At 39.3% G+C, this 1,564-nt stretch overlaps 1 pseudogene; it reads right to left on the bottom strand.

The window, feature by feature from the left end:
* Nucleotides 1-569: 569 nt before the first annotated feature.
* Nucleotides 570-1,079, bottom strand: LOC102864700 (annotated as a pseudogene).
* Nucleotides 1,080-1,564: the final 485 nt, after the last annotated feature.

Genomic DNA, 1,564 nt, shown 5'->3' with positions numbered 1-1,564 from the left:
AACAAAGTAAAAATCCTAATTCAGTTCTTTTTTGTCACCATTTCTTTCTTTCTTTTTTTAATGTTGAATATTTTATTAAATTGTTTATTTTGCTGCAAGGCTGTTGTTTCATTGTAAAAAAATAGCACCAGCAAAGGCAGTATATGGCAAAATTAAGACAGTATTGTTCTTTAGCTGACAGTGGACAGCTAACAAAAACTTATCAGTTCTAGTGGAAAGTTTGCTAAGTATTCTGACCCACATCTAGGTACAGATGTCAGCAGTAGGTACTAATGATATCAGACTTAAGATATCATTGTTATCTTTGAACCCATAAGATGTAGAACTATTCTTACCACACGTAAATGAATAAATTCTGGATATCATAACTATAAAATCACAGGGTAATGTGAAGAAAAGTGTATATTGGGTTTATTTTTACTCATTATAAAGTTACTTTCTTCCAGCAACATGTCATTTCTGTTTTCCACTCTGTTTTGCTAAAAGCTGCTTTAATTCAACCCCTACTAATTTAGGACAGCAATGCTAGAGTAAGTTGTTTTAAACGACTACTTTTAGTGGTTTTGTTTTCACTCTTCAATGGATTTTATGTATTTTTCATAGGCTTCTTCACTCTTTAGTTCATCAAGTTCTGAAGGATTACTCAGTGTCATCTTGATCAGCCAACCATCTTCATAACAAGACTTACTAACAAGTCCTGGGTTTTCCTAAAGAGCTTCATTAACCTCTGTTACTTCTCCTGATAAAGGAGAATAGAGTTCACCAGCAGCTTTCACACTTTACAGAGCACCAAACTCATCTTGTTTGTTCAACTTTGTCCCAATTCAGGAAGACTACAGTAAACAACATCTCCCAAAGCTTCCTGTGCAAAATTGCTGATTCCCACTGTTCCAACAGCATTTTCTGTCTTCACGCATTCATGTTTGTCTGTGAACTTACGCACTGCGAGCAGAGCGCAGCGTGCGCACAGCGCCAGGCCCGGGTCCCCAGCGCCGCGCCGGGCAGGGCGCGCGGGACGCCGAGAGCGCACGCAGGCAGCAGGCTGCGGCCCGCACACTCCGCGCGGCTCGCAGCGCCATGTTCGCAGGGTGCGGGGGTCGCGGCCGCCATTTCTGACAATTGCTTTAGCTATTCTATGCTTTCAGAATCTCTTCTGGTATCCTTTATTGTTTTTTTCTTTCTTTCTTTCCTGTATGTTTAATGAACTTCTTTCTTGTGCTTGCTTCATATTTGATGTTCCCGGTGACATACAATGGCTTCTCTTGCACTCAATTATCTGTGCTCAATGTTTTAAATCCATTCTTGAGATGGTCCCTAAATTCAGGTAGGAAGTACTCAAGGTCATATATTTTGACTTTCATAGAATTGTTTTCATTTCCTTCAGTTTCAACTTGAACTTGCAGATGAGCAACAGCCTGTTCCCAGTCAACTCCTGACATTGTTTTGACTGAGTTTCTCCACAATCTCCTTACACTGATGTACTTTTGTTGTTGTTACTTTTTTGTCTTCCATCCAGAGAACTCTATATATGTATACCGTTTATTATGTTGGAAATTTTTATTTG

This window comes from Elephantulus edwardii, unplaced genomic scaffold (assembly GCF_000299155.1).
Source record: "Elephantulus edwardii isolate Elephantulus edwardi_28Jun2011 unplaced genomic scaffold, EleEdw1.0 scaffold00326, whole genome shotgun sequence".
NCBI classification, from domain to species: Eukaryota; Metazoa; Chordata; class Mammalia; order Macroscelidea; family Macroscelididae; genus Elephantulus; species Elephantulus edwardii.
Note: the sequence above shows the minus strand (reverse complement) of the source record. Positions and strands in the feature narration are given on the sequence as shown.